At 43.0% G+C, this 27,139-nt stretch overlaps 1 pseudogene; it reads right to left on the bottom strand.

Annotated features, from left to right (window-relative positions):
* Nucleotides 1-693: 693 nt before the first annotated feature.
* LOC119884905 lies at nt 694-26,561 on the bottom strand (annotated as a pseudogene).
* Between the last annotated feature and the right edge of the window lie 578 nt (nt 26,562-27,139).

Genomic DNA, 27,139 nt, shown 5'->3' with positions numbered 1-27,139 from the left:
GAGGAAGTTCACCTTTCAGCACGACAACGACCCAAAGCACACATCCAAATCCACAAAAGCATGGCTTCACCAGAAGAAGATTAATGTTGAATATCTGTAGGGTGATCTGAAGAGGGCTGTGCACAGGCAATGTCCTCGCAATCTGACAGATTTGGAGCGCTTTTGCAAAGAAGAGTGGGCAAATATTGCCACGTCAAGATGTGCCATGCTAACAGACTCCTACCCAAAAGCTTCAACAAAGTATTAGTCTAAGGGTGTGCACACTTATGCATCCAGGTTATTTGAGGGGGTTTATTTTTCATTTTTCCCCCTCAAAGATTCAATTATATTGAATTGTTCACATTATAGGTCACATTATAGGTGGAAAAAGTTCTGACATGATTTATCTTTGTCTCATTATTTTACATCATAAGAACCTGGCATTTTAACAGGGGTGTGGAGACTTTTTCTATCCACTATATGTGATAAATTCCAGTTTCTTATACTGTGTTCATGTAATGTGGAAGTTATCGTAATTACCAGTTTCTGATTTGTAAATACCATTTATGCCAACATTAATGTCATAATTATGACAGGGAAAATGGATTTTTCTAAAAGCTATAATATATTGTACTGGTAAATAAGAGAAAAGTACCAAAAAAATTAATAAATAAATACATTTTTAAAAAAGCAAACGCCTCACATCAGCGAAAGTCTTTGTTCAAGGTTACACCACATTTATTAGATCTTTACTTAACATGCATGGCCAACTTTGCAAACATACAACTGTCTTGAGCATCCATTTTTATTTCTCACAAAAGAGGCATGGTTTGAAATCAGACTCTTGATTTAATTATCTGGTCTGCAACCAAACCTTTTTACTTGCTAAATGGCAAGCCATCTACCCTGGTGGATTGTGGCTGGCAACACTTTATTAAATGTTCTGTAATTTTCAAATAATTTTAAAGAAGTTTAGTAAGAAAGTACTAATTATGGGGGAAATGGTTCATTTTGCATCATATAGCACAAATGCATGCAATTAATTAATATTTTCTTTTCTTCAAAGTCCATTCCTAATTTCTATTATTAGGGACTTTTCTTTCCAAGAAACTTGTTGAAAATTATTAGGAATCTATGGACCAGTAAAACAAAACATTGCCGTTTCATCAGTATCTGAAAATGTTGCAGAAGACACATGTCAAACGAATGCTGTCATGTATAGCTGTATGGAGTAATGCTGGATAATATGTTTCAGAATAAGGTATCCATATTTTGTGTTTCACAATAGTCAAAATATTAGCAGAGCAAAAATGTTGCAAAAAAAATTGCAATCATATATATTTTTATACACACACACACACACACACACACACACACACACACACACACACACACACACACACACACAGAGATCCACCTCAGTAGTTGGATTATTTCCCCTCCAAGTTTAACAACAGATAAGGCAGCATCCAGCTGTGTTGCCATCCAACATATTTTAATACCACCGGTTTTCCCTCAAAGCACTGTCTCTCTAAAGACTCCAATCAGACTGTGAGGGCGTTCAGGATAATTCGGACGGTACCCTGCCCTTGAACCTGCCCTAGGGCCCGCCCTAAACTCCACTTTTCTGCTGTTTCCTGGATGTTCCGGAGACTCGAGCGGAGCACAGGTGAAGGAGCTGAGGTCCCCACAGCTCTGTAGGTGCAGCAGACCAGGCCTTCTCCTAAGAGGGCGAGGGAACGTATGGGAGGAACTGCCTGCCGGCTGCAGCTGGGGAGGTTTAGGCTGGCAGGAACCCTTCTCTGACTCAGTAAACACCTGAAAGCAAACAGTAAACAAATGTTCATGACACACAGAACAAAATATAATTTATTAATTTTGATTTGATTATTTTGGAAGTTGTGGTGGCTTGATGCCAGCTAGACATTTAGGAAACCTGTGCATTAGTGTATATTTAATAAGCTTATGTATATTTTATTATACATATTAAGCTAAAGTATAGTTTATACCAGTTATGATTTCTGTGCAAAACATTCCATTTCAGGAGAGTGACAAGAGACTCACCAGAATTGAACTTTAAAGTGTTTTGTTAGAAAAGGAAATACCATATAAATGAGGCAAATTATGAAAATGGTATATACAGCTGTTTGGCAGAAACATACTGCAGATAAAGCAAACAAAGCCGGGAAATGTTTAGGTCAATTTGACGTTAGGTGAACTTTAGGCTGACCGAGTTTGGCAGGAACACAATCCTTTCTGTGTGACACATGAACATTTGGATATTGTCCACCATACAGCACGGTATGACTTTGAAAACAGCATATCCATTTTCATTTTAATATGGTAAAAGAATGCCAATACAGGTCTGTGGAAATTAAAATGCTAACTGGATTATTATCTTACCCAAATAACACACAAAATTCTAACATTATTGTGGCATTACTTTTTATTTTCTAAGTTTACATTTAAGTTTATCATTTTAATATTGTCACTTGAGTCGGTGTGTACATATGCAAAAACAATGTCGGACACCGTAGTTTTCTCTGGACCCCTGCCAAATCTGACCAGTGATGACATGTATAGCCGCATGTCGTCATTCCGCCGCTGGTTGTTGAGGTGGTGTCCAGCAAACGTGACATGGACAGTTCACACTGAAGCCTGATATGGGCCACATTTATGTAATAACATAGAACAACATATATCCACGAGTAAAATTAAGTAAAATCTTGTTTTGAGTCCCTTATCCCTTAACAAATTAAATATCTTAATAGAAAAATTAAGTGCTAATTCATTCATTATTTAAATGAATTAAATATTTACTGAACATTTGTTATATTGTTGGGAAATTATATCGCGATCATTATCATTTTTGTCTTATTGCCCAGCCCTAGCATGAGTTCACCCTGACAAACGGACATGATCAGTTCACCAAAAACATGAGCATGATCAATGATCGGGACAGTTTGAGCATGTTTTTACTAACTAATTTCAAATCATCATGTAAACTTGATAATGTAATCCCACAATAACATCATTTTCCAAATATGTATGTGTTATTTAGGTAAAAATTAAAATAAAAATGCAATCATCCAATTTTCATTTTCACGTACTTGTGTGGGCATTCAAGGACCATATTAAAATGAAAATGGAAACAGCATTTGACAATTCATTTTCAAAGACTTACTCTGCTGTACAGCAGACCTTATTCAAATGCAATAAGTGAAACAGTGCCCTTAGTCTTTTGCACTGCATTTTCATTTACAAGCAGCTTTCCAAGGGACACAATGCAAATGAGAATGTAATCTGTCAGTCCTTCCATCAAGGCGGGTCTTCATTTTCATTGCTCTGAGATAACTGTTGTTGTGATGTGTGCATCTTTTTTCTATTATTGGACTATAACCCCGAAAATTTATAGGTTACCAAATCCTAAATCAGAAAACTCTCCAACAATGATTTTTGTATCAGATGCTTTAAATGTTTCCATATGAACTCCAACCTGTTCTATGTAACTAGCACAGCGTACAGCCTCCTCCATGTGCTCCTGATCTGACTGCAGGACATTTCTTATGCTGTCCACCAGCTCCTGGACCTCGGGGGCCAGGCCCTGGGTTGCTGGCTGCTCCAGGATTTTCCTGACCAGCTGCTGTGTGTGTCGGTAGCTCTGGTAGTCCACCATGGAGGAGGGCCGAGGCCGGCACGGCGTCCTGCTGTCGTTGCCCCGTCGCAGTGTGACATGCCCATGAGTGTGGGGGGCCAGCGTGGGCTGGGAGGTCTGGGTGGAAGAATCTGTGGTCTGAGGAGACAGTGCGAGGGGAGCGTCGCTGCTGTGCTGCACTACAGCAGACATCAGAGGGGAAGAAGATGGTTCACGTTCTTCAATTATCCATATATCCATATACAAGTGCTCCTAGTGTGAAACAGAGTGCTAGTGGATCAATTTACCAGATGAAAAAAAAATGAAGATATTTGTTATTGCTTTTTCATTGCCGTAAAAAGGCAACCTTCATTAAATCATGTGCTAACGACACCAGCAGCTACAGAATAACCACAAACACCTACACACACATCAGAGGGTTCCGTCAGAAATCTGTTTACTGCATGTGGGAGGAGCTAATTATTATTTTAGAAAAATGTTTTTTCTTGATTATAGTGAAATACTGCTGTATCTCATCATTTGTCATGTGACTATCCCACAACGTGAGATACAGTAGAATTATGATTGACAGTCTTACAATTTAATCATTGTATTAATTAACTGATTAATTTGTGGTGCTGAATGTTTACGACATGATTTCCAGGATAAACTCTCTCTATTTGTTGAGTTATTGTTGTCATGCTTCACTGATATTGGCTTAGGGTGATGTGACTGGCTGGGAGAGTATGTATGTATTTATCACCACCCTCTACAATCCACCGCATGCAGCCCTCTTGCACATACAGTACCAGTCAAAAGTTTGGATGCACACTATAATTCAAGTGAATGGGAAGGTATATCCAAACTTTTGACTGGTACTGTACATGCACTAAAACAGCAGGTGGAGATGCCCCCACAGACTGTGCGACCAATAACGACCATGTTTCACTGGTCCATGCACTAAAATAGGGCCCATTAAGTCCATTAGAATTTATTTAAATACACATAATACACAAATGGAGCGCCACATTTTATTTGAATACATTTGGAGCATTTAGGACCCACACTTGGCTTTTAGATACTGCACTGACTAAATCTCATAGGCTGACTGTAGAGTTTTGATAGATGACTTGATAATGATGACTTTTTGAATTAAATTGTTTATTTATGTGCTGATTATATCTGTAAGCTAAATTGTGATTGGTGTGTCACAATTGTCTGATATCGCACACTGGTGTACCAATTCCAAAGATAGCATAGTTCCACATGAGCAAAAAAAGCCAACCTTTAGCAGCAAGGTCCATCAACACTGGGTCACTGTTGGAGCGGTAGATCTTTGCTGTCCTCCAGGGGGTCAGTGCTGGAGCTTGTTGCTGCTGCTGCTGAGGAGGCTGCTGCTGAGGAGGCTTGGGCTTGGCCTGCAGAAGGACGCTTGGAGATGCCAGTCCTATTAGGGCACTCGTGTCTAAGACCAAATACAGATAGACATGGGCTATTAGAACAAAAGGCAGTGTCTAATATTAATTTTTACTCAAACACAGACTGACAGAATACGGAGGGATGCTCCAGTCCAAATGTTTTGGTCCAGAGAAATGTGTCACACATTCCCATAGATGTTTAAAGTTTTGGGTCGCCTGCCTTTACATGCAAATGATTTAAAAAAAACAACTTGATGGGAAAATGTGCGTCCTGTCAGTAAACTCTGAACCTTGCATACACACATAAAGAAGAGAAATGAGAAATGGCGACTCACATGGCAGAAGGATGTTTGTTTATTCAGAAAGGTTTTAAGCCTATAATAGACTAGTTTTAATTTACACAATAGTAGGCCTATTCATTTCAAACGTTTCATTCGTGTCCTACCTTGAACACAGGCTCCTGGTGTAGAGGTAGTTGGGTTCATAGTCAACTCTGTCATGGGAATCTCTGTCTCCTGAAATAAACCATCACACTGGTGTAGTTATATCAATTTGTCAAAAAATGCTGAGTTGTTATTTAGTAATAATTTATTAATTAATTAGTTTATTGTATATCCTGCTCGGTCCTGAGTTAGCCTGTGGTAGCCGTCGCCCGGCATCCCCTGTGCAGCCAGGAAAGGGGGGGGGCTGGGTGACTGTCCGAAGGAGGAATAGTCGAAAGCATTCAAAGTCCACGGGGCATCATCAACCTGTTCACGTCTCTAACAGATTTTCCCCACTCAGCAACACCCGCTGAGAAACCAACTCTGATCATTGGCAGCTCCATTTTGAGAAACGTGAAGTTTGCGAAGCCAGCGGCCATAGTTAAGTGCATCCCTGGGGCCAGAGCGGGCGACATTGAGTCTTATTTGAAACTGCTGGCTAAGGATAAACGTAAATACGTAAGATTGTCACTCACGTCGGCGGTAATGACTCCCGGTTACGCCAATCGTAGGTCACTAAGATTAATGTTGAGTCGGTGTGTACATATGCAAAAACAATGTCGGAAACCGTAGTTTTCTCTGGACCCCTGCCAAATCTGACCAGTGACGACATGTATAGCCGCATGTCGTCATTCCGCCGCTGGTTGTCGAGGTGGTGTCCAGCAAACGATGTGGGCTTTGTTGATCATTGGCAGACTTTCTGGGGAAGACCTGGTCTGATCCGGAGAGACGGCATCCATCCCACTTGGGAAGGAGCAGCTCTCATTTCTAGAAATCTGGCCAAGTTTATTAGTGGACCAAATCCATGACAACCCAGAGTTGAGACCAGGAGGCAGAGTCGCAGTCTAACACACTTCTCTGCCTTCTTTTTCAGCAGTTACCCACCCAAAACCCTACGTAGAGTCGCAGTCTAACACACTTCTCTGCTCCTCCATTTCAGGAGTTACTTAGTGAAAACCCTATAGTGACGGTGTCTGTCCCCCGAACATCGAAATTATTTAAAAAGGTAAACAGAAGAGGAGCTGTACATAAAAACCTCATAAAAATTAAAACCACAAGAGCAATAGTGCAAACGAATAGGAGAGTTAAATGTGGACTCTTAAACATCAGATCTCTCTCTTCTAAAGGTGTACTAGTAAATGAACTAATATCAGATTATGATATTGATTTATTTGGTCTTATTGAAACCTGGCTGGGTGATGGAGAATATGTTAGCCTAAATGAATCCACCCCTCCCAGTCATATTAATACTCACATTCCTTGAGGCACAGGCCGAGGAGGTGGAGTTGCAGCTATCTTTGACTCTAGCCTACTAATCAGCTCTAAACCTAAACTAAACTATAACTCATTTGAAAGCCTTGTTCTTAGTCTTTCGCACCCAAGTTGGAAATCACTGCAACCAATTCTTTTTGTTATAGTGTACCGAGCACCTGGCCCATACTCTGAATTCTTATCTGAATTTGCAGAGTTTTTGTCAACTTTAGTCCTTAAAACGGACAAAGATTGTAGTGATTGTAGGGGATTTTAATATTCATGTGGATGTTGAGAATGACAGCTTCAGTACTGCGTTTATCTCTTTGTTAGATTCCATCGGCTTCTCTCAGAGTGTTCATGAACCGACTCACTGTTTTAACCACACCCTTGACTTTGTTTTGGTGTATGATATTGATATTGAACATTTAATAGTGTTGCCACAGAATCCCTCTTTATCCGACCACTGTTTGATAACTTTTGAGTTTGTATTGCTGAACTACAAGATGTCTGTCTGATAGCGCTGTAGCTAAATTAAAGGATGCGATTCCATCAGCTCTAAATCATTATCAAGTCACAAAGTAACGGAGTACTCCTATGCTAATTTCAGTCCCTCCCAAATCCATCATCTTGTTGATAGTGCTGCAGGCTCACTGTGAATGACACTCGACTCTGTAGCCCCTCTAAAAAATAAAATAATGAAACAAAGACGGTTAGCTCCATGGTATAATACTGAAACTCGCAAATTAAAGCAAATATCGCGGAAACTTGAGAGGAATTGGCGTTCCACCAAACTGGAAAATTCTCGTTTAATTAGGCAAGATAGTCTTAAAACTTAGAGGAAGGCCCTCCGTAATGCGAGAGCAGCGTAATACTCGGCACTGTAGCCAGGCTGACAGAGTCACAGCTCTATTGAGCCAAGTATTCCCATAGCTCTCAGTAGTTACGACTTCTTGAGCTTCTTTAATGATAAACATGAGTCCTCCATGCATGCCAAAGTTACTCATGGAGTTCCTCAAGGATCTGTCCTTGGACCAATCCTCTTCACTTTATATATGCTTCCTTTAGGCAATATTATCAGGAAATATTCCATAAGCTTTCATTGTTATGCAGATGATACTCAGTTATATCTATCGATCAAGCCAGATGAAACTCATCAGTTAGCTAAACTTCAAATGTGCCTTCAGGATGGTAAAACCTGGATGACCTGTAATTTTGTAATGTTAAACTCAGATAAAACTGAAGTTATTGTTCTGGGGCCTAAGCACCTCCGTGACGCATTATCTAAAGATATAGTTTCCCTTGATGGCATCGCCCTGGCCTCCAGCACCACTGTGAGGAATCTTGGAGTTATCTTTGATCAGGACATGTCGTTTAAGTCTCACATTAAGCAAATTTCAAGGACCGCCTTTTTTCACCTACGTAATATTGCGTAATTTAGGAACATCCTGTCTAAAAATGATGCAGCTAAACTAGTCCATGCATTTGTTACTTCTAGGCTGGATTACTGCAATTCCTTATTATCAGGCTGCTCGAAAAAGTCCATTAAGACTCTTCAGCTGATCCAGAATGCTGCAGCACGTGTTCTGACAGGAACCAGGAAAAGAGATCACATTTCTCCTGTTTTAGCTTCTTTGCATTGGCTTCCAGTAAAATCCAGAATAGAATTTAAAATCATTCTTCTTACCTACAAAGCTCTTAATGGTCAGGCACCATCTTATCTTAAAGAGCTCATAGTACCTTACTACCCCACCAGAGCACTGCGCTCCCAGAATGCAGGGTTACTTGTGGTTCCTAGAGTCTCCAAAAGTAGACTAGGAGCCAGAGCGTTCAGCTATCAAGCTCCTCTCCTGTGGAACCAGGTTCCAGTTTGGGTTCAGGAGGCAGACACCATCTCCACATTTAAGAGTAGGCTTAAGACTTTCCTCTTTGATAAAGCTTATAGTTAGGGCTGGCTCAGGTGAGTCCTGAACCATCCCTTAGTTATGCTGCTATAGGCCTAGACTGCCGGGGGATTTCCCATGATGCACTGAGATCCTCTCTCCTCTACTTTCTCTTCCTCTGTATGCAACCTTATCCCATTATTGCATGTTACTAACACAACTTCTCCCCTTTCTGGTAGTCTTGTGCTTTCTCGTCTCTCTCCTCTCTCCTATCACTTCCTGCAGGTTTTCTGGCTCTGGAGCTGTGGAGTCTGGATCTGTGGCTGCGGGTCACCTGCTGCCCCCGTGTTCCTGCTCGACACCCTCTGCTGCAACAACTATTGTTGCTAGTCTTATTGTTATTATTGTTAGTATAATCATTAACATTACGACTGTTATCATTAACACTACTATAAATATCTGTACAATTTTTCATTTAGTCTATAGCAACATCACCTTTACTGTCTGTACCTCTGTGTGTATATTGTGTAGGCTGCCTCCCTCCCCTCTCTCCATCCATCCCTCTTTTCTCTCTCTCTCTCTCTCTCTCTCACCCCAACTGGTCGAGGCAGATGGCCGCCCACCCTGAGCCATGGTTCTGCTCGAGGTTTCTGCCGCTTAAAAGGAAGTTTTTCCTTGCCTCTGTCGCCTACTGCTGCTCTTGGTGGGAACTGTTGGGCTTCTGTAAATAGCATCATAGAGTACGGTCTAGACCTGCTCTTTTATGAAAAGCGCTGTGAGATAACTGTTGTTGTGATTTGGCGCTATATAAATAAAATTGAATTGAAATTGAATTGAAATATTTGGACAGTACCTGTGTGACTGCTTCAGTGGTGCTTCCTGCAACAGCCTCATATGGAGGTGGGGGCTCTAACGGACACAAGACCTCCACCCCTTTAATGCGATCCCCGTAGATATGAGGGAGAGGGATCACGCTGTCCCCAAGCATCCTGAAACGCACAGGTCAAACAACAAAGCAAGCGAGTTATCATGTTCCACCAAGCTAAAGTGACACATAGGACTGAAGTCATGTGTTAATCCAAATGCACAGAACACTGAGAGAAACTGTGTGCGGGGGAGGGGCGGGGGGGGGTTACCGGTGAGCCAGGCGTGGTGTGTATGAGTAGAAAGTGGAGAAGTAGGAGGGGGGAGGAGCTGGGGCCACAAACTCATCTAGGTGTGGGACCTGAGCAGGCTCCTCCCTTTCTTCCACTGTGGCTCTGGGCTCGTCCTATCACAGAGCAGGGACACGGGGCATAACACATCATGTTGAATGCTATTGTCTCAGATGCACTTCTTTAGGCACACAGGGTAACTGTCTGCATCAGGTCATGATGTGCCAAGCTGTCATAGAAGGACAAAAGAAACTATCTGTGCTCTTAAAAGCTGAGGTTCAAGCTTGTTTCAGTTATTTGCTTTCTTTCTGGGAATGAGATATGAAGATGTCTACTGTCTGTGTACCAGGTCCAGCTCCTAACTTCATATAAAACCACATAATGTAAATGGTCTGTCTGCCTTTCTAGTCTTTGCAACCACTCAAAGCGCTTTACACTAAATCACATTCACCCATTTCAAGATTCAAAGTGTTTATTGTCAGATGTTCAAGTTTCCCTGTACACTGAAATTCTTTGCTGTCCACATCGAAAGCCTACAATAAAAATTAATATATGTATGAATAAAAATACAATAAAAATACTATAGTTTTAAATTTTCACATCTAAAAATGTAAGCATCAGATGTAAAAAAAAAAAAAATATATATATATATAAACAGCATAACGCAGCAGTTGTGTGAAAAACAGGCTGCAGTAGGCTATATACTGTACAATTGTGCAGGCGGATGAATTACATACATGTGGAAACTGTGCATGGAACAGTGTGCAGATGTGCAATAACCGTACATGTGCATTAACATGTGCATGGTACAATGTAAACATGGACATCATTATGGAATCCATACACCTATTAACTGTTTAGAAGTCTGATGGCAGTGGGGAAGAAAGAGTTCTTTAGTCTTGAAGTCCTAAATTTCACACTTCTATACCTCTGACCCGAGGGTAGAAGTGTGAACAGTTCACGTTGGGGGTGGGTGGGATCCTTGATAATTGAGGCAGCTCTTCTGTGGACCCTGTGATGGTAAGTGCTCTGCAGGGAGGGTAGTGGAGTCCATGCCCTCATGCACACTTGGGGCCCAAGAGATAATGTTTACATTTCAGATATTGACACCATGTATAACCAATAAAATGCACGCTGATGTTTATTTTTTTTATTTATAACATTGGTCAAGCCACCAGTGGGGAAAGCATGTGACAACCCACCCATAACGTTAGTCATCTAATAACCAAGTACTGTATCAAGTAGACTGTGGCAATAGTTATGGTTCAAATGAGAGAGAGAAGTTGTTGTAGTAAACAGACTCAAAACAGAGAAGAAGAGGAGAGGGAGGAGTTTTTATTGAGACGTACCATCTGTTCAAAAAGGTGATCAGGGTGAAGAAGTTGTGGAAGATTAGGAGCAAGCAAACCAGAGACCGGAGGAGGCTAATGTTTGCAGCGCACCCATTTGGAGCACAGCACAATCTGAGGCTAGCTGTAGCAGCAGCAGCAGCGCACAGTGGATTTATCAGGTGTCTGACCTGGTGTTGTGGGGGGCAATCAATGAAGATGCTCAATATATGATGGAGGATGCGTACAGGGGTTGATGTCTACATCCCCACCACAGGAACCAACATGCTGGACCACGTCTACACCAGTCTTCCTGGCAGCTACAAAGCCCTCCTCCATCCGCATTTTGGTTAATCAGACCATATTGCTTCTTCAGCCCACTTACACCCAGCTGATTAAAAGTTGCACGGCGGCCGGAGGGCGTGCTGGGCATGGCGGATGTTGGCTGGCACGGGAGAGCACTGGTCTATGTTGTGTGCGCGCCGCGGTCAGTCAGGGTGCTGCTCTTCCGCGGGTTACGCTTCTTGCGTTCGGTCGGCATGATGTTGTCAACTGGCATTTGGGTCTCCTGCATCACGGTGCACCTGGGAGTTTTTTTTTTGATTGATTTATTCTTTTTCTTTCTCCCACCCCTATTGGCTACTGGGGTTCTTGCCTACCTGTTGCTGGGGTAAGTGTGGCACAGTCGTGGCGTCCCACTCTTACTAACAACTATATTTTTTAACAGGCTTATGTGCACACACATGTACACACACACACACACACACACACACACACACTCACCCACAGGCACACAGTCTCACACATAGACACAAACAAATTTAGGTTGTCCCTGGTAGAATTATTCCTGACGCTTTTCTTTCAGTTACTTATTTAAATTAATTGCTATTATTCCAGCTCTCGTGGCTGTGCTGTGTTGCTTATTTAATGTGCTGTTCGGCTGGTTGTCTTTTACTATTTTTTATTTTTTTATTGTTTGTTTGTGTTTGTTTGTTGTTGTTTTCCTCCTCCCCAAGCCCCCCTCCCAGTTCTACTGCAGGTTTCGTTGCTTTCTGCAATTGGTGTTTCCCACTGCTTTTCCCTGTTGTCCCCACCTTCCATCCCCCTTCCCCCCTTCTCTTACAGGTCTTGTCCTTTCTCCATGCTGTCTGTTTGTGCCCCCTGTCTGGCCCGGTGACAAATCACTACATAATTAAATAAATAATAAAACAGACAAAGACTGTCTCCCTAGAAATTCTAAGAGACTGCCTTGCAAGCTATCAGAGAGCTGTAAAAATTGCTAAAACTAAATTTATATCCAACATTGTCTCCAACAATAATCATAGGCCCCAGGTTCTTTTCACAAATCTAAACTCCCTTCTTAATGCAGCTCAAATTGTGCCCACACTTACATTATGCGAAGATTTTTAAAACATTTTTTTTTGGAAAGATTTATGTGCTTAGATCTTTACCAACCTCCTCTGCCATAGACCCTTCATTTCCTCCTATATACTTAGCTGTTTTTAAGCAGTTTGAGCCTGTATCACTCTCCTCACCATCTAAGATAGTTCAGAGTCTGCAGCCTACAAATTGTCCCTCAGATATCCCTCTTGTCTTCTAAAGGACGTTTTTAATACTGTTGGGTCCAGCATTCTTATTTTAATAAATACATGTCTGAGCACATGGTGTGTCCCAGCTGCTGTAGTGCAGCCTGGTTTAATCTGATCTGGATCATGACGTTTTCTCTAACTTCAGGCCTATTTCCAAACTACCTTTTCTCTCAAAAGTGTTGGAAAGAATAGTCCTGAACCAATTACAAACATTCCTCGACAACCATGGCATCCAGGGGAAGTTCCAGTCTGGCTTTAAACCACGTCATAGTACAGAAACAGCACTTTTAAGGGTTTTTAATGATCTCCTTTTAATGGTGGACTCCGGCAACTCTGCTGTTCTGGTGCTTCTAGACCTGACTGCCGCCTTTGACACTGTGGATCACACAATCCTTTTATTTCGCCTTGAACACTGTGTAGGTATCAAAGGTATTGCCTTGAAATAGTTTCAGTCATACCTGACTGATAGGAGCTTCTCTGTTCATTTGGCTGAACACTTGTCAGCTGCTCCTCTCACCTGCGGGGTCCCTCAAGGCTCTATTTTGGGCCCTATCCTCTTTTCACTGTATATGCTGCCACTGGGTTCCATTTTCCAGAAACATAACATCTCCTATCACTGTTTTGCTGATGATGTCCAAATCTACTTGCCTATGAAATCCATAACCAAAGAGTCTGTGCAACCATTGTTAGACTGCTTAAAGGAGGTAAAAACCTGGATGGAGTTAAACTTCCTCACTCTGAATGAAAATAAAACAGAGATCACCACATGTGGACGTTTAGACATACTGGGTGACCCTCCTGGCACTTTGGGCCCCTTAGCCTCCCAAAATTGATCCTCGATTAAAAATCTTGGTGTTATTTTTGACAGCTCATTAACGTTCAGTAAGCAAATCAGTGCAGTCGTCAAGACCAACTTCTCCAGTTAAGACTTCTAGCTAAAATAAAGGCATATCTTTCTCCCAAAGACCTTGAAAAAGTCATCCATGCTTTTATTACTGTAATTCATTATACATGGGTCTAAATCAGAAATCTTTAAATCGCCTCCAGTTAGTCCAAAATGCAGCTGCTCGCCTTTCAACAAAAACAAAAAAGTGTGAACACATAACGCTTGTCTTGGCCTCCCTCCACTGGCTACCTGTCTGTTATAGGATAGATTAAGATTTTATAGCTTGTTTTTAAGGCCTTAAATGGTCTGGCGCACCCTTATCTAGCTGATCTCTTACGCCACCATTCTCCAGTAAGAACACTGGAGGTCAACAAATCAGCTGCTCCTGGATGTCCCAAAATCAAAGCTTAAAAATAAGGACGACCGAGCCTTTGCAGTGGGTGCCCCCATCCTATGGAACAAACTCCCCATGCATATTAAAGCTGCACAGACCCTTCAAACGTTTAAATCGCTGCTGAAGACTCACCTATTTACAATAGTGTTTAACCTTCGTTAACCTCTTTTCTGATGTTTTAAAGTGTTGTTGTTTTGTTTCACTTTGGTTGTAGTAATTTTGATACTTGTCATCGACCCTGTTCAGCACTTAGGTCAACTGTTTTATATGTGCTATAGAAATAAAATTGACAATCAGTGAATATGATAAATCAGATGAGCCTGAACATTCCTGGCCGTGTACTAAAAACCTGAGCTAGTTACATCAGCTAGTTGATATTACTGACATTTTCAACATCTCACTGTCTCCGGAGAGGGTTCCTTCAGGCTTCAAGACAGCCACCATCGTTCCTGTACCTAAAAAGTCTGCAGTGTCTACTCTGAATGACTACCGCTGTGGCACTCACCCCATTCTGATGAAGTGCTTTGAGAAACTGGTTCTTCAGCACATAAAGACCAACATCCCAGCCAGCCTGGACCCACACCAGTTTGCTTTCAAGACCAACAGATCCACAGAGGACGTCATCTCCACTGCCCTCCACTCAGCCCTCACACACCTTGAGAAAAACAACACCTACATCAGAATGCTGTTTGTGGATTTCAGCTCAGTATTCAACACGATCTCCCCATGAAACTTATCGGCAAACTCAGCACTCTGGTTTAAATACAACACTCTGCAGCTGGATACTGGACTTCCTCAGAAACAGACCCCAGTCAGTTCAGATTGGCAGACTCACCTCCTCCACTCTAGTGCTCAACACCGGAGCCCCCCAGGGCTGTGTGCTCAGCCCCCTCCTGTTCACGCTGTACACCCATGACTTTATCCCCCAACATGGAGAGAACTGTTGTGAAGTTTGCAGGTGACACCACCATCATCGGCCGGATTTCAAACATCGATGGGAGGAAATTCATAATCTTGCTGGTGGTGCTCAGAGAACAACCAACTGCTCAAACTAAGGAGCTGATCGTTGATTTCAGGAAGAAGGAGATAAAGACACACACTCCTGTCTACATCAGTGGAGCTGAGGTGCAGCAGGTGAACAGTTTCAGGTTCCTGGGAATCAGCATCACAGAGAACCTGACATGGTCGTCTCACATCTTCACGCTGGTGAAGAAAGCTCAGAAACAACTGGATTTCTTGAAAAGCTTAAGAAGGCCAAATTCCCGCGCCAAGTTCCTGTAGAAAGCATCCTGACTGGAAACATCACTAACATGGGATGTGCACGGCCCAGGACCGGAGGCTCTGCAGCGGGTGATTCAAACTGTTCAGAAGATCATTGGTACCCATCTCCTGAACATCAGTGATATCGGTGAGGTGAGGAGCCTACAGAGCCCAAAGGATACTAAAGGACAGCACCCACCCAGCCACAGCCTGTTCACCCTGCTGCATTCTGGGAAGAGATATAGAAGTTTCTGCTGCCACACCACCAGACTGCAGAGCAGCTTGTTCCCCCAAACTATCAGACTCTTAAACTCTAATTCATCCTCAGCACTGCTCAATTGATTATAGTTTTATTTCTGTTTACCATTTTTATTATTGATTCTGTATAAATGTATATTGTCTGTTATGTAGCAAAAGGGAGTTACAAAACTCAATTTCACTCTTTAACCTGTTATATTTTGCCAATAAACCTACCTACCTTATCCACAAGAGTTGCAGAGCCTCTTCCGTTGAAACTAATTGTTTCTCTAAAGATCCTTCACCATACCAAGATAGAAGTTTAGGTTTAAAAATGTTTTCAGACCTTTGTGACAATAGTGGAAGTCAATCGGCTGACCTTAACCCAGCAGAGCATGCATTTCACCTCCTTAAGAGGAGACTGAAGGGAGAAACACCCCGAAACAAAGAAGAACTGTAAGAAGCTGCGGTAAAAGCCTGGAATAGCATCACAAATAAAGAATGCAACAGTTTGGTGATGTCGATAGGTCGCAGGCTTGAGGCAGTTATTGCAAGCAAGGGTTCTGCCACCAAATATTAAATGTGATCTTAAACCCAAATGTCTTCAGTGAACAACAAAAACAGAAGGAATTTATCTTTCCAATACTTTTGGAGGGGACTGTAGCTTGTGGAAACACGAACAAATTGAGCAAGAAAGTGTCATTTTAATTTCAGTCTGCTAATGCTATGACTCACTGATAAAGTGTATTTGTATAATTTTGTGTTGTTAATAAAAATAATTAAATCAAGGGGTCAACTACAATATTTACACATGCGTAGTACACATTCCAGCGGCAATAAGTATTGCGCATGTGCAGAACAGACCACACAGAAAGGGGGCGTGGCTACCAGTGGAGTTTTCTCCCATTAGCCAAGGGAAGCCAGGCTTCCCCTGTTTTTATCAGACTCATCATTTTAATAATAAAATAAATCTTAAGGTGTTGCTATCATCTGTTCCCCATTTCTCAGTATCTTACAATATGTGCAACATTGCCCCTCTAAATGCTATGCGTTAGGTCTGTGGTGAATTGCTATATTGCACCACCATAGACCAGCCTCCAGTCTGACTACGCGAGGAGGCCACGCAGAGTTGGCATCTGTTTGTGAAAAAAAAAATTAAATTTTATTTATATAGCGCCAAATCACAACAGTTATCTCAAAGCACTTTTCATAACAGAAAAGGTCTAGACCGTACTCTCGTAGACCGTGCTATTTACAGAAGCCCAGCAGTTCCCACCAAGAGCAAGCTCTAGGCGACAGAGGCAAGGAAAAACTTCCTTTAAAAGAGGCAGAAACCTCGAGCAGAACCATGGCTCAGGGTGGGTGGCCATCTGCCTCGACCGGTTGGGGGTGGAAAGAAAGATGTCAACACTGGTTAGATTTTGCAGGGGTCCAGAGAAGAGTCATTGAGAAATTGTTTTTGCATATGTACATGTAACAGAAGCCAGCGATGTTGTGCAGTGAGTAAACCTCACTCCCTGACATCTTAAGAGACGCGATGACCCACGCCAGGGCCTACGAGTTTTAGCTTCCTCGTCATCATATCCACAAGGAGTACAGGTCCAGAAGAGAAGGAAGATTGCAGCCAATCACCTTCTCTGCAGAGCGAAATGATGCGCTGCAGCCTGCCCTTGTCCCTGGCAGTGGCAGCAGCGTACCAGATGGTGATGGACTCAATGATGGCGGTGTAGAAGTGCACCATCATTGTCTTTGGCAGGCTGAACATCTTCAGCTGCCACAGGAAGTACATCCTCTGCTGGGCCTTCTTGATGATGGAGGTGATGTTCAGCTCCCACTTGAGGTCCTGGGAGATGATGATGCCCAGGAAGCGGAAGGAGTCCACAGTGGTGACTGAGGAGTCGCACAGGATGATGGGGGAGGGTGGGGCTGTGCTCTTTCTGAAGTCCACGACCATCTCCACTTTCTTCAGAGCGTTGAGCTCCAGACTGTTCTGGCTGCACCAGGTCAACAGATGGTCAATCTCCCACCTGTAGGCGGACTCGTCCCCACCTGCGATGAGCCCAATGAGGGTGGTGTCGTCCGCAAACTTCAGGAGCTTGACAGACTGGTGATTGGAGGTGCAGCTGTTGGTGTACAAGGAGAAGAGAAGGGGGAAGAACGCAGCCTTGAGGGGAACCGGTGCTGATGGTCCTGGAGTCAGAGACATGTTTTCCCAGCTTCACGTGCTGCTTCCTGTCCGTCAGGAAGTCTGTGATCCACCTGCAGGTGGAGTCAGGCACGTTCAGCTGGGAGAGCTTGTCCTGCAGCAGGGCCGGGATGATGGTGTTAAAAGCAGAGCTGAAATCCACAAACAGGATCCTGGCGTAGGTTCCTGGGGAGTCCAGGTGCTGGAGGATGTAGTGAAGGGCCATGTTTACTGCATCATCTACAGACCTGTTGGCTCTGTAGGCGAACTGCAGGGGGTCCAGGAGTGGGTCTGTGATGGATTTAAGGTGGGACAACACAAGGCGTTCAAAGGACTTCATAACCACAGAGGTCAGGGCGACCAAGCAAGACTATCTACATCCTATCTCCAGTTCCATCCTTCTTACATTCAGTGCACCCCCTTTACACACTTGGACATTTGAACACAGAAAGCAAAACAGATCATGGAACGAGTTGACAAGAAGATGTTTCCTTTCAAATCTAAACACAACAGTAAGTGCTACCGTAACATTTGTACAATCAGAAAGGGCTGAGTGTAGAAGTTGGGAAACAGAAGTGTGGACCCAAATTGCAGACACTGGCGAGGAGGATGCAGTTTAAGATGATTTATTAAATGAACAAAAATAGGCTTACGTCTCAGCACGAGAAAGAGTCCAAACCAAGGTTGAATTCAACAAAGGTAAGGTAATCCAAACAGGTAGAATAGTAAGAATCCAGAAATCCAGAGAAAGAGCACAAGGCAGAACACTCTGCATACGATGACACCAGAAGGACTGAACACAACTGAGGGCAATGCATATAGGGGCACACCACACACAAGCAGGCAGGGCAATTAATCACAGGTGAGACACATTAGGAATCAAGGCAGACAGGAAACAAAGCTAGAAAAAAAACCCCACCAAAATTAACAAATAAAACCTGAGGTAAAACTACCGACAATAGACAAGGATATAAGTAATTAAATACAACAGAGACCAAGGAAGCAATGACCAACTAACAAAACCTAAACAAGATCACAGAGGCAACGAGGAAAACCGAAACGGACATTAACCAAAATAACAGAATAACACCACAATAAAACCCAAGGTCGTGACAAGCAGGATTGTGACTACATATGTTGTTTAGCCTGACAGAACACTGGAACTGGGACACAGACAGGGCTTAAAATCCATCTGAACATCTCACTTTCTGACAGAACACAAATTATAGGTCTCAGTTCTACTGATAAATCTGCTCACCGGAGACATGTCAGCTTCTATTATGATGTGTTTTTTTTCTTGAAGTGTACAGTTACTCTGGGTATCAAAATATCATCATCTAATAATTCTGATTTGGATATGTGGTATGATCATACCATGCAGGTTGTTCTTGCAGTGAAGATCTGCAGGTATCTCAGGGCAGCTGCCATAAGGCACACAGCTGTGGTCAGAGCGTTTAGAGCACACAGTGCAAACAACACTTTCTGGAGAGAGAAAGACAAAAACAGATCAGTTCAAATAGATCAGGCAGAACTACTTTATCTGTTATCCATATAAAACAGGCCTGAGTCTAGTAGTGCACTACAAAAAGATAATAACTGATAGTTGAAATGTGCTTTGCTCCTCTCTTTGCTATTTTGGTAGCCTGTGCAGCATGTATGGTGCAGAGGTGGACAAGAAAGTTTTTTGAAACAAGGCAGGAGAGCCTTTACTTTTTGCTGATTTGACACTACACGAGTGTTTCCCACAAAATGTAACTATGGCGGAAGTGACCGAGGTGTGGGGTGGCAGTGGTGTGGTGTTAGCGGGGTATCTTTCGATTACTACTAGGTCATTTCTTATTTCACCATTTTAATTTTACTTCATTCACCACCTTGTTTTAGTGTTTCCTCACTACTTGAATCTGCTCCTTTTCCCTTCATTTCCCTTTTTCCCCACACTCACACAGACACACCTACACCTCTGGTCTCTTACTGCAAACACACCGCCTCTTCCTGCTTCTCTATGTGTCTGCTCTGCTAACTTTCTCCATCAGCAGTACATTTTATAAAGTCACCCAAAAGACACAGAACTCGTCTTCTGAAGTTTTCCGCTTCCACAGCAGCAGGTAGAGGGGGCTTGTTAATGATGTAGCCTATCGAAACAATCAAAACCAATGTTGTACTGAATGATATCTGCACTTGTGTGGTCACAGTTGCTTTACCTGGTCTATGCTTGTAAAATATTCACGTGTTGACGTTTTGTGATGAAATAGATAACATCTCTCTCTGTGTTTCTATTAATGTATACCTGGGAGGCTGTTAAACTAGTGTAACCATTAATATACCTGGGCGGCTGTTAATACACCTAGGCGACCGTTAAAATACCTGGGTGGCCGTCAAAACTGTGCGACCGTTAATATACCAGGGCAGCTTTTAATATACCTGTGCGGCTGTTAATATACCTGGGTTTTTGCTTAAGACTACTAACTAGGTTCTTAATGTCCTGCAGATTGTCTGTGTTGATGCTTCCCAAGCTGTTTGTGAAAAAATCTCACTTTATGCTTATGACTCTTCAGTCCCTGTCCTCTGCTGTACTGTCTTTGACAAATTTGAACCTGTGACTATCTGTTTTACAGAATATTGTTGGTCATTTGAAGCCCTCAGGTTCTCCAAATGACACTGTCCCTCCCTGACTTTTTAAGGAGGTTTTCCCCACTATAGGACCATCTGTTCATGCAGTTTTAAATAGTAGCCTGTACTCTGGGGTGGTCCCTGAATATTTTAAACATGCAGTAGTGCAACCTTCTTGAAACTAGTAAATGAACTAATATCAGATTATGATATTGATTTATTTGGTCTTACTGAAACCTGGCTGGGTGATGGAGAATATGTTAGCCTAAATGAATCCACCCCTCAGTCATATTAATACTCACATTCCTCGAGGCACAGGCCGAGGAGGTGGAGTTGCAGCTATCTTCGACTCTAGCCTACTAATCAGCTCTAAACCTAAACTAAACTATAACTCATTTGAAAGTCTTGTTCTTAGTCTTTCGCACCCAAGTTGGAAATCACTGCAACCAATTCTTTTTGTTATAGTGTAGCGAGCACCTGGTCCGTACTCTGAATTCTTATCTGAATTTGCAGAGTTTTTGTCAACTTTAGTCCTTAAAACGGACAAAGTTATTATTGTAGGGGATTTTAATATTCATGTGACCACTGTTTGATAACTTTTGAGTTTGTATTGCTGAACTACTCGCCATTGGGCAAAAATTTCTATACAAGATTTTATTTTATTAGCTCTAAATTCATTATCTAGTCACAAAGTAACGGAGGACTCCTATGCTAATTTCAGTCCCTCCCAAATCGATCATCTTGTTGATAGTGCTGCAGGCTCGCTGCGAATGACACTGGACTCTGTAGCCCCTCTAAAAAAGAAAATACTAAAACAAAGACGGTTAGCTCCATGGTATAATACTGAAACTCGCAAATTAAAGCAAATATCGCGGAAACTTGAGGAATTGGCGTTCCACCAAAGTGGAAAATTCTCGTTTAATTTGGCAAGATAGTCTTAAAACTTATAGGAAGGCCCTCCGTAATGCCAGAGCAGCGTACTACTCGTCATTAATAGAGGAAAATAGGAACAACCCCAGGTTTCTTTTCAGCACTGTAGCCAGGCTGACAGAGAGTCACAGCTCTATTGAGCCAAGTATTCCCATAGCTCTCAGTAGTTACGACTTCATGAGCTTCTTTAATAATAAAATTCTAGCTATTAGAGACAAAATTCACCAAGACCTGCCCTCAACTGGCACCAACTTATCTCTTAACTCAGGAACCTTAGAAACAGCTGTAGAACCAGATATATGTTTAGACTGTTTTGCTTCCCTCAATCTTTACCAACTAACTTCAACTAACTAAATCATCAACCTGCCTCTTAGACCCCATCCCGACTAGGTTGCTTAAAGATGTTTTACCCTTAGTCAGCACTTCTATACTAGATATGATCAATCTATCTTTATCAACAGGCTATGTACACAGTACTTTAAAGTAGCTGTAATTAAACCTCTTCTGAAAAAGCCCAAACTTGATCCGGATGTTTTAGCCAACTATAGACCTATATCTAACCTTCCATTTCTCTCTAAGGTTCTGGAGAAAGCAGTTGCTAAACAGCTGTGTGACTTTCTACAGAGCAATAGTTTATTTGAGGATTTTCAGTCAGGATTTAGAACTCATCATAGCACAGAGACAGCACTGGTGAAAATTACTAATGACCTCCTTATTGCATCAGACAAAGGACTTGTCTCTGTACTGGTTTTATTAGATCTTAGTGCTGCATTTGATACCATTAACCCTAACCCTAACCCAGCTCATAGTACCTTACTACCCCTCCAGAGCACTGCGCTCCCAGAATGCAGGGTTACTTGTGGTTCCTAGAGTCTCCAAAAGTAGACTAGGAGCCAGAGCGTTCAGCTATCAAGCTCCTCTCCTGTGGAACCAGGTTCCAGTTTGGGTTCAGGAGGCAGACACCATCTCCACATTTAAGAGTAGGCTTAAGACTTTCCTCTTTGATAAAGCTTATAGTTAGGGCTGGCTCAGGTAGTCCTGAACCATCCCTTAGTTATGCTGCTATAGGCCTAGACTGCCGGGGGATTTCCCATGATGCACTGAGCTCCTCTCTCCTCTACTTTCTCTCCCTCTGTATGCAACCTTATCCCATTATTGCATGTTACTAACACAACTTCTCCCCTTTCTGGTAGTCTTGTGCTTTCTCGTCCCTCTCCTCCTATCACTTCCTGCAGGTTTTCTGGCTCTGGAGCTGTGGAGTCTGGATCTGTGGTTGCGGGTCACCTGCTGCCCCCGTGTTCCTGCTCGACACCCTCTGCTGCAACGACTATTGTTGCTAGTCTTATTGTTATTATAATCATTACGATTGTTAGCATTAACATGATTATAAATATCTGTACCATTTTTCATTTCACTGTCTGTACCTCTGTGTGTATATTGTGTAGGCTGCCTCCCTCCCCTCTCTCTCTCTATTCCTCTCCTGCATGTCATGTTTTTTTAGTTCTCCAGTGCTTTTAACACCATCTGTCCGGCCCTGCTGGGTGAGAAGCTGACGTGATGCAGGTGGATGCCCCCCTCGTGTCCTGGATTGTGGACTACCTGACTGGCAGACCACAGTATGTAACACTGTGTCAGACAGCGTGATCAGTTACACCGGGGCCCTGCAGGGGACTGTCCTCTCTCACTTCCTCTTCATCATCTACACCATGGACTTCAACTACCCCACAGAGTCCTGCCATCTTCAGTAGTTTTCTGATGACTCTGCTGTGGTTGGATGTATCAGCAGGGTGACGAGGCTGAGTACAGAGCTGTGGGGGGGGGGGACCACCTAAAGCTCAACGTGACAAAGACTAAGGAGATGGTTGTGGATCTAAGTAGAGCAAAGCCACCAGTGACCCCTGTTTCCATCCACGGGATCAGTGTGGACACTGTGGAGGACTACAAGTACCTAGGAGTGCACATGGACAATAAACTGGACTGGGCAAAGAACATTCGAGCCCTCTACAGGAAGCGCCAAAGCCGTCTCTATTTTCTGAGGAAGCTGAGGTCCTTCAACATCTGCAGGACGATGCTGAGGATGTTTTATGAGTCTGTGGTGGCCAGTGCCATCCTGTTTTCTGCATGCTGGGGCAGCAGGCTGGGGGTAGCAGACACCAACAGACTCTACAAACTGATCCGCAAGGCCAGTGACATTGTGAGGGTGGAGCTGGACTCTCTGGTGGTGGTGTCAGAGAGTAGGATGCTGTCTAAACTACATGTCATCTTGGACAATGTCTCCCACCCACTCCATAATGTGCTAATCAAACACAGGAACACTTTCAGTGCAAGACCCCAACATGCACCACAGGAAGTCATTTCTGCCTGTGGCCATCAAACTGTTTTGTGCAATATTATCTAATTAATATGCTCTCAATTAAACACAACATAAATTACTGCAGCAAAAATGTTCTTGCGCTTTTATTTTGAAGGTACAATCACTTAAGAGGAAGTGATTATGTGAAAAACTTTTGTTTCAGCACCAGCTGCTAAAATTTCTCTTTATTTTTTTGCTGCTATCAGAGTAATCTGGTCACGGGCCAGATATTATTGCTCGTGGGCCGCCTATAGCCGACCACTGCACTAGTACTTTTTGGTTCACCATAACAATTCTTTAATAATGTAAATGTTAACCATAACAACTATTTTACTTTTCTTATTTTATATTGTTATATTTCGTTATCTACCTACTTTCTATTGTTGTTTCTGACACAATGGACCATGAAATCCCGATGGAGTGGTGGGTGGGCATCAAGGGCATAGCACTGGGTCTTTCTGTGGTAGGGCTTTCTGTGTCAGCTGTGGTGACTGTCCTCTTCTGCTCCTCTCTTGTGGGGTCCCACAGGGCTCAAATTTAGGCCCTCTTCCTTCTCTCTATATTTGCTCCCGCCTTCCTAAGCATGGTATGTCATTTCACTGTTATGTGCATAATAGCCAGAGCTATGTGCCTCTTAAATTATTGAAACTGTCAGACCATTACTCGAGTGTCTTGACAATATAAAGGCCTGGATGGCTCTTTACTTTTTAGGTTTTAACAAAAGTAAGACAGAAGTGATGGTTTTTGGTGGCTCCTCTGGGACCCCGCTTGTTGTTCATCTTCTGTGATTCAATTTATTTATATAGCGCCAAATCACAACAACAGTTATCTCACAGCGCTTTTCATAAAAGAGCAGGTCTAGACCGTACTCTATGATGCTATTTACAGAAGCCCAACAGTTCCCACCAAGAGCAGCACTAGGAGACAGAGGCAAGGAAAAACTTCCTTTTAAGAGGCAGAAACCTCGAGTTCTGCGCTTCACAGAGACTGGCTGTGTGGATCAATACCGGACTCCGTGCTGCAGCTGGCTGGCTTCCAAGAGCGGATCGTGACACAGAGCTCTCCGGCAAAACAAAAGGTGGAGTTGTCTGTTTTTATATTATTCACTTTGAAAGACAATGGGACAGACCTGACACCATCCCCCATCACACCACTGACCGGCCACAGTCCACCATCTCATCCCCCACCTCCTTCCCCTCTCTTACCATCCTGGAGAGGGACATCAGACTGTTCAGGAGGCAGAAACCACGCAAAGCAGCTGTGCTGGACTCCCCATCCACCCTGAAGCACTGTGCAGATGCAGTGTTCACAGACATTTTTCTAAACACATACAATCCTGTTTGTGGACTTCAGCTCTGGTTTCAACACCATCAGCCCGGCCCTGTAGGACAAGCTATCTCAACTGAACGTGTCTGACTCCACCTGCAGACCATCAGCACCAGTTCCCCTCAAGGCTGCGTTCTTCCCCCTTCTCTTCTCCTTGTACACCAATAGCTGCACCTCCAGTCACCAGTCTGTCAAGCTCCTGAAGTTTGCGGACGACACCACCCTCATTGGGCTCATCTCAGGTGGGGACGAGTCCGCCTACAGGTGGGAGATTGACCATCTGTTGACCTGGTGCAGACAGAACAGTCTGGAGCTTAACGCTCTGAAGAAAGTGGAGATGGTCGTGGACTTCAGAAAGAGCACAGCCCCACCCCCTCCCCCATCATCCTGTGTGACTCCTCAGTCACCACTGTGGACTCGCTTCCTGGGAATCATCATCTCCCAGGACCTCAAGTGGGAGCTGAACATCACCTCCATCATCAAGAAGGCCCAGCAGAGGATGTACTTCCTGTGGCAGCCTGCCAAAGACAATGATGGTGCACTTCTACACCGCCATCATTGAGTCCATCCTCATCTCCTCCATCACCATCTGGTACGTTCACATCATTCACTCTGCAGAGAAGGTGATTGGCTGCAATCTTCCTTCTCTCCTGGACCTGTACGCCTCCAGGACTCTGAGGCGAGCAGGAAAGATTTCAGCTGACTCCTCCCACCCTGGTTACAAACTGTTTGAGACTCTCCCCTCTGGCAGGAGGCTGCGGTCCATCAGGACCAAAACCTCTCACCACAAAAACAGCTTCTACCCGTCTGCAGCTAGCCTCATCAACAAGGCCCGGGCCCCCAACTGACACACCCCCTTTCAAATAATACAATTGTCTCTGCACATGTAAATATCACTTCATGTCATATCATGCACAACCTGGCACATTCCACATATTTGTTGTTAATTTGTTGATTAACTGCCCCTAGGTGTGCCAAAAACGAGCTCAAGCTCAGAGGGGACCATGCCTTTGCTGTGGCAGCTCCTAAACTGTGGAATGACTTCTCTCTACACATTAGACAGGCTTCTTCACGGTCTAGTTTTTAAATCTCATCTTAATACCACTCTTTTCCTTGGCCTTTGGCACCTGAAGTTGACATGCTGATTGTACTGATTTTATTGTATGGTTGTTTGGCTTTATTTGTATTTCATACCTCGTGTGAGCAATGTATTTCATGTCTGTTTTTTATTTTCTGTACAGCACTTTGTGCCAGCTTTTGTTTTTTAAGTGCTCTATAATAAAATTTGATTGAATCATTGATTGAACACAATGAGTGCTCACACCAAATATTGACTTGATTTAGATATTTCTTACGTTCACTGACTTTGCATTTCTTAATTGATAAGTATACCCTATTAACATGTCTATTTAGCATTTTTTCCACCCTTACCCCTTTGCACAGTAGAACATTGTTTCTAATTGCGTATATAGTAATATTTAAATGTCAATTCCTAGTCGGGATGTAATCACTGGGCAGCTCACAGTGCAGTATAGAGGTGTACCTTGAGCAGGATCCTCATGGTGCTACAGGAGTGGGCAGGGTGGAGCTCCAGCAGCGTCTCCTCAGGACATCTGGAACTGGTGGAGAGGAGCAGCAGTAACACACATCTCCAGCATCACTCTGAAACAACACACACAAGAATAAGAAAAGATGCAGATATTAATTTTAGGCAGGTTTTTATCAAAGCATATTCCTAATTTCTCTGTTGTGAGTATATTTGACGATATTTTGGTTAAGAAGTCTCACTTTTGTCTGATCTGCTTCCATTTGATGTTAATGCTGTCTGCTGCAAACTCATCAGTTCCTGTAGTACATTTCCACATTATGCTCTCTGTTGCTCTCACTTTTGCGTTTTAACACAAATACTGCACACCACTTTAATCAACACAATGCTAACTTAGAGTATGGCCCATAGACTGTAAAAAAAGTGGGTGTAGCTACCATGACATCAATGGCTGGTTTGTGGACTCCTGTTCTGAAGCCTCCATTTTGCTATTTTGGCCGCCGCCATCTTGGTTTTTGAACTAGAACTGACTATATTTGGACAAGACGGGGGAGCTGGGGAGGATACGCATTACTACACCAGACAGTTTACTGTGTTAGCTTATTTTGTTGTTTATTTTTATGTTTTGTATCAGTTATTTTATCTGCCTTGTCTGTGTGTTGGGTTGTAGTTCTTGTTTGTTTCTTGTCTTGCC

The sequence above is a fragment of the Micropterus salmoides genome, unplaced genomic scaffold (genome assembly GCF_014851395.1).
Source record: "Micropterus salmoides isolate LMB-PRFRI ecotype aquatic unplaced genomic scaffold, ASM1485139v1 Ms_hic_scaffold_3763, whole genome shotgun sequence".
NCBI lineage: Eukaryota > Metazoa > Chordata > Actinopteri > Centrarchiformes > Centrarchidae > Micropterus > Micropterus salmoides.
This window is presented reverse-complemented; position numbering and strand designations above follow the sequence as displayed.